We start from the raw sequence: 6,902 nt of genomic DNA, 5'->3' as shown, positions 1-6,902 counted from the left end.
AGCAAGCAATTTTTTGAACTTAAAACATGTTTTTTTATATTTCGTTTTTATTAACTGATAAAAAGAACAAAACGGTGTTATCATTCCTCCTTATGCATTTTTTAAAATATATTTAGAAAAATGCAGATATTTATATTATATTTATTTGAAGCCCACACTGCACATTTTCTGTCTATACTGCAGGGAGCGACTCGACAAGCTTACTTCTGATTAATGTAAGCCTCTATCACCCTCTAGTGGACAAAATGAATTACTACCAGCAGGATCCCCCTGGTTGGTTTTTTTTAGCAACGGAATTGAAACCCCACAGAAGAATAAAATACATCTACAAATAGTTTTAATCATATTTGAGAGGGACAAGCGGTAGAAAATGAATGAATGGATATTTATTTTGAAGGGTGCCCAAAAGTCTGGACATACCGGTATTAAAAATAAAACGTAATTAAAAAATACATTTTCTGCAACTATAAAGTTTTTGCAACTATTGTCTTTATTTCTTTCGTGTACTGTATCACTGCAAATTGTCTACTCTTCGATTATTTTGTATTTTATTTTCTTGTATTTTACCACTTTTTAGTATTAGACACTGTGCATTGATTTGAATCGATTACAGTTTGCACATTAATTCTATGTTTTCTATTTGTTTCTAACAAACCAGCAGGCGGAAGTCCGTTAGCCTAATAGGTGGGTTGCAATAACGTGACCGAAAGGCACATCCGGGCACCTTCAGGCGATTGTCTGTAGCTCCATTAGACTTAGACTTAGTCTTAGACAAACTAATGATCCACAAGGGAAATTGTTCAACACAGTAGCTCAGTTACAATGATGGAAAGTTTAAGGATGGAAAGGACAATGCAGGTAATAGACTGATATAGCGATAAAAAATCCAACATATATGCGAATATATACATATGTGTACAGTATATTATATTTACAGATATATTATGTCTATAACATATATACAATATATACCAATGACCATGTGCAATATTACAGTATATGTGACAGCAGCAGCATAAAATAGAGAGTAGATCCAGCAGAAAATAGACATTATAAACATAAACAAAGAGAAGTAGCTAACATGTCAGGTAATAGGCAGATATCATCTATTGCTGTATGGCGAGTGATTATACAGCTGGATGGAGTGCGGAATGAAAGAGTTCATGAATTGCACAGTGCGGGAAGGAGGCTGAAGGAGCCTGTTGGAGTATGAGCTCCGCTGTCCCTTAATTGTCAGGTGGAGTGGGTGGGCAGGATTGTCCATGATGGCCAGCAGTTTGTCCAGTGTCCTCCTGTCCCTCACTGATACAAACGCCTCCAACTGCGTGCCAATAGTTTGGCCGGCTTTCCGGATCAGTTTATCAATCCGGTTTGAGTCCCTTTTGCTGGTGCTGCTCCCCAACAAACCACTGCAAAGTACAGTGCACTGGCCACAACAGACTGATAAAATATCTCCCAACAGCTTGCTGCACACATTAAAGGACCTAAGCTTTCTCAGGAAAAAGAGTCTGCTCATTCCCTTCTTGTAAACAGCTTTGCTGTTGTCCTTCTAGTCCAGTCTGCTGTTCAAATGGACTCCCAGGTACTTGTACTGCTCCACTACTGCCACCTCCCGGCCCTGGATTTTGATGGGCTCCACAGGGGTCACTCTCTTCCTGGAGTCGATGACCAGCTCCTTGGTCTTGTCCACATTAAGGACCAGATGGTTCGCCTGAGACCACTCAGAAAAGTCAGCGATCAGTGTCCTGTACTCCAATTCCTGTCCCTCTCTGATACACCTGACCACAGCAGTCGTCAAGAGTATTTCTGCAGATGACAGGACCTGGAACTGTACTGGAAGTCTGAGGTGTACAGGGTGAACAGGAAAGGAGACAGGACGGTCCCCTGTGGAGCACCTACACCACTGACCACAGTATCCGACAGGGGGCTCCCCAGTCGCACAAACTGGGGCCTGTCAGACAAGTAATCAGTGATCCAGGAGACAATGGATGAACTGACACCCATCCTGAGCAACTTGTCACTCATCAGAATTGGCTGAATGGTGTTAAGGCACTGGAGAAATCAAAAAACATGATCCTCACAGTGCCCTACCAAGCGGTAGAAAATGAATGGATGGATATTTATTTTGAAGGGTGCCCCAAAAGTCTGGACGTATTAAAAATAAAATGTAATTAAAAAATAACTATAAAGTTTGTGCAACTATTGTCTTTATTTCTTTCGTGTACTGTATCACTGCAGATTGTCTGCTCTTCGATTATTTTGTATTTTATTTTCTATTCTTTTACCACTTTTTTGTATCAGACACTGTGCATTGATTTGAATCGATTGCAGTTTGCATATTAATTCTAAGTTTCCTATTTGTTTCTAACAAACCAGAAGGTGGAAGTCCGTTAGCCTAATAGGTGGGTTGCAATCACGTGACCGAAAGGCACATCCGGGCACTTCCGGGTTTCAGGCGATTGTCTGTAGCTCCATTAGGCAACTGTTTATTTACTAAAATACGAAAGATATAAAAGCGATCATGAAACGTTTTTTAAAAAAAATGGGATGGAGAGGATTTTTACACTCCTAAGAAAAATATATTTTAAAGATTTAAACCGTTTATCATCACCAAGTGATTTCCAGCATGGAACTGTCATAGGATGCCATCTAGGGATGATGTTTGATAAGAAATTATCGAGTTTGAGCCTATTATCGAATCCTCTTATCGAACCGATTCCTTATCGATTCTCTTATCGAGTCCAGATAGGTTGTTGTATATGGAAAAAAACACACAATATTTGGTTTAACAAATCACTTCACATTCTCTACTGCTCACTACTATAGTATTACCATATCTGAGTTATTGTGCAGAAATGTGGGGAAATAACTACAAATGTGCACTACATTCGTTAACCGTGTTACAAAAAAGATCAATTAGACTGATACATAATGTTGGCTATAGAGAACATACAAACACTTTATTTATTGAGTCAAAAATATTAAAGTTTGATGATTTGGTAAAATTGCAAACAGCTAAAATGATCAATCAATCAATCAATCAATCAATCAATTAATGTTTATTTATATAGCCCTAAATCACAAGTGTCTCAAAGGGGTGTACAAGCCACAACGACATCCTCGGTACAGAGCCCACATACATAAAATTATGTGGAATTAAATGATGGAAAGGATTAGGTAAGGAAGTTAAACATTGTACTGATATGATCCAGTTTAGAGGTTGTTCAAAGGAATAGTGCTTACAAAGTACAAAGAAGAAGAATTAGAAATACTTTCAACCTTATTGAAAATAAGATATTCTTCATCTCAGTATATTAATAATGACTGAATTAAGTAATTACATATTACAAAACTGTTGTTGTATATACTAATTCACAGATATTTTATTATAAAAAGGTCAGTAAATGATGTATATATTTGTAAACGCTATGAAGTGGAAAAGGGGTAGGATTAAATAAGCTTTACTTCTTCCTACTCCTGTAAAGTGAAATGATATGAAACTGTGATGTATTATACTGTAAGTGTGTTCATGTTCCAAATAAACTAATGAAATAAAAAAAGCACTAGTTTATTTGACAGACTTGCAAACTCTGTCGTGGTGTAGATTACAAGATAACGTTAACGTTATCAGACACATACAAAAAGGCTCACGTTAACGTTACCGTTAGCCGCTGACTATGTTTAGGTAATGTTAGTCTAACTAACATTACTACAGTCCTGGTTGACATAAGAGGTAACGTTACTACAAGTGAGCAGATATGGAAATTAACCGGCAACAGTTAACGTTAGTTACTAACCTGCGTCACCGCCACTGTAACTAGGACTTGGGCAGCTGGCAGAAGAAGAGGGGCGTTCTTTGTCGTCTCTGCCGCTGCTTCTCCATGTGTCGAAGACACGACACGGTTCTCGAACTTTCAGGTTATGCGCAGCCTGCACATGTTTCAACATGCTTGTTGTGCTCCCCCCCTTACACGAGAGCGAAGCCTGGCAATAATTGCATATTGCTGCTTCCTCGTTTTTTTTGGTGAAATGAAGCCATGCCTTAGAGCGCTTTTTCCGGTCCATTTTGTTCCTGCTTTTCCTATCTGCGCCTAATGACTGAGCTAGGTGACGTCATTTCTTGTGATGTCACACGGGGCATTTCTTGTCGGGACGGGATTCGTTCCCAGGGATTCGAATAAAGAATCAACTATTTTTCTTTACTATAGTGGTCTCGATAACGGGTACCGGTTCTCAAAAAGGGATTCGAGTCCGAGGACTCGGTTCTTTTCTTATCGAAAAACCGGGAAAACCGGGTTCGAGTATCATCCCTAATGCCACCTGTGCAACAAATCCAGTCGGGAAATTTCCTCCTTCCTAAATATTCCCAAAGTCAACTGTCGGCTTTATTATAAGAAAATGGAAGAGTTTGAGAACAACAGCAAGTCAGCCACCCAAGTGGAAGGCCACGGAAACTGACAGAGAGGGGTCAGCAGATGCTGAAGTGCATAGTGCAAAGACTTTCTGCACAGTCAGTTGCGACAGAGCTCCAAACTTCATGTGACCTTCCAATTAGCCCACGTACAGTACGCAGAGAGCTTCATGGAATGGGTTTCCATGGCCGAGCAGCTGCATCTAAGCCATACATCACCAAGTCCAATGCAAAGCGTGGGATGCAGTGGTGTGAAGCACGTCACCACTGGACTCTAGAACAGTGGAGACGCCTTCTCTGGAGTGATGAGTCACGCTTTTCCATCTGGCAATCTGATGGACCAGTCTAGGTTTGGAGGTTGCCAGGAGAACGCTACATTTCAGACTGCATTGTGTGAAATTTGGTGGAGGAGAAATTATGGTTGTTTTTCAGGAGTTGGGCTTGGCCCCTTAGTTCCAGCGAAAGGAACTTTGAATGCTCCAGGATACCAAAACATTTTGGACAATTCCATGCTCCCAACCTTGTGGGAACAGTTTGGAGCGGGCCCCTTCCTCTTCCAACATGACTGTGCACAGTGGCGGGACGTGCGTTTCCCACCTGGACCTTCAGTGATGTCAGACTTCAATGATTACCTCTCAAAATACCATAATTGATGTCACCACATGACCATTGCTGGAGAAATGCTATACAGGAACACATTTACGCACTACTGGGCATTGTACAAAACGGGTTATTTTCTGGCGCATTTAAAAATCAATAAACCCGCATCTGCAATTAAAACATATCTTATGTGGTGCTGTCAAAATTTAAAAAACATTTTAAACGTGAAAAAATAAAGAAATAAAATATCTGAACTCACATTTCATCGACAGCAGAGCTTGCTTCCGGGGTTGGCCGAGATGGTCTCACAAGATGTAGTTTCTCTTTAAATATCCTTCTTGAAAATGGCCTTGCAAATATATGTGTTGTCTTGTCTAATCATAAAAGATGCGGACGAGGTGAGTTGGCATAGTTCTTAAAGTTTACTCCACAGCATGCTCATCAAAAACACCGGCATGTCTACATTAAACAACCTAAACGGGGATATTGCGCATGCTCTTTACTACTGTGGTATGCTGGGTAATGGATTTATAATGTTACCTGGCTCATAACGTCACTATATATCTGTCTTAGGCCATCTAGAAGGCCTTACTGACAACAACGCGTGATCTGATTGGCTATTGCAACTGTCTGTCAACTGTATGTCCCCGTTCACTTACAGTTACATTGTTGATCCTGAAGGCCCCCGGGCAGATTTTGTACAGCATGGCAACATAAGCTAGCTGAATTCAGATTGGATAAAAACTCAATAAACTTTAAAAAAAACAGCGTTGGAAGGAGCATAATATGACATCAAGAGAATATGAATACTTTTAGATATTTAGGGAAAGTAAAGAAACAATTACTTTTATTTTTAATTATGATTCTGATTTCTGGTTATGTTTGGCCAGCAGAGAAGGCCTTGCTGGCCCTGAAGGCACACCACTGACTGTGCACCAGTGCACAAAGCAAGGTCCATAAAGACATGGATGACAAAGTCTGGTGTGGATGAACTTGACTGGCCTGCACAGAGTCCTGACCTGAACCCGATAGAACACCTTTGGGATGAATTAGAACGGAGACTGAGAGCCAGGTCTTCTCTACCAACATCAGTGTGTGACCTCACCAATGCGCTTTTGGAAGAATGGTGGAAAAATCCTGTAAACACACTCCGCAACCTTGTGGACAGCCTTCCCAGAAGAGTTTAAGCTGTAATAGCTGCACAAGAAGGACCAACGTCATATTGAACCCTATGGGTTAGGAATGGGATGGCACTTCAAGTTCATATGTGAGTCAAGGCAGGTGGCCAAATACTTTTGGCAATATAGTGTATTTGATTGACATAACGAGTGCTGCTGTGATCGTGACTCTAATGAGAAAAACGATTATTTGCTGTTGATTTCCTGCTACAAATATGAGTCTCATCTACAATTCATGTCTGCAGTTGTTTTTATGCTGTGAAGTTGATATTGTGTCTCATTATTTAGCAATAGATGTTGTTCAGCAATGTTTGCTAGCGATATCAAGATTCAGAGATGTATTCATCTACTTTATTCATACTATGAAGGATATTTTCTTGATGCTAACAAATATCACCAAAGATGCTATAATGTGGTCATCCGTGTCCAATAAAGCACTTTCCTGCACAACAACAACTAACCTTTTAGTTTGTTATGAAATGGAGACTGAAAATACGGTGGATTGGACCAACAATCACAATATTTATTACTAGGACTTAACATGGCGTTAGTTTATTTGCACAAGCAGGTCTTCTAGTTATATTTAGGCATAGCAACCACAAAAGAACACAAACTAATGCCATCTCTTGTCCTTTCTTTACGTTTAGTTCTGCTCTCTAACACTACTAATATAGTAGAGAATAAACTGGATTGCATCACGGAAAGTTTCCCAG

The sequence above is a fragment of the Entelurus aequoreus genome, linkage group LG01 (assembly GCF_033978785.1).
Source record: "Entelurus aequoreus isolate RoL-2023_Sb linkage group LG01, RoL_Eaeq_v1.1, whole genome shotgun sequence".
Lineage (NCBI taxonomy): Eukaryota > Metazoa > Chordata > Actinopteri > Syngnathiformes > Syngnathidae > Entelurus > Entelurus aequoreus.
The sequence above is the reverse complement of the archived record's forward strand: the minus strand, read 5'-3'. Positions refer to the sequence as shown.